The sequence below is a fragment of the Mesoplodon bidens genome, assembly GCF_964165515.1.
Source record: "Mesoplodon bidens genome assembly, chromosome: 2".
NCBI lineage: Eukaryota > Metazoa > Chordata > Mammalia > Artiodactyla > Ziphiidae > Mesoplodon > Mesoplodon bidens.
The window spans coordinates 148,075,669-148,076,041 of record NC_138177.1 but is presented as its reverse complement, the minus strand read 5'-3'; positions in this window follow the sequence as shown (position 1 = coordinate 148,076,041).

Genomic DNA, 373 nt, shown 5'->3' with positions numbered 1-373 from the left:
CAGCAGTATAAACATCATCAGAACAAGACAAGGCAAACTCTTACCAGGCGCTAGATGTGAGGCACAGAATCAGAGGCAAGAGACACAGGTGGTGGCTGGAACACAGCTTGAGTGCAGGGACCACCGTACTCACTCCACTGTGTCAGCACCTAACTCAGAGGTTGTAGAGGAAGTGCTCTGTGAGCGACTATTGAATTGCACTGAGCAGAGAGCCCACCAAAGAAGTGCAGGAGGTTAGCTGAGATACAGAGAATTTGTGTTTAACTTGCTATCTTCCTATTCAGTTAAGTTTTCGACCTGTGTGTGTCAAGAGAGTCTCTTAAATTCAAGCTATTTAAATATAAGCATATACAGAACAAGATAATGTTTTGGC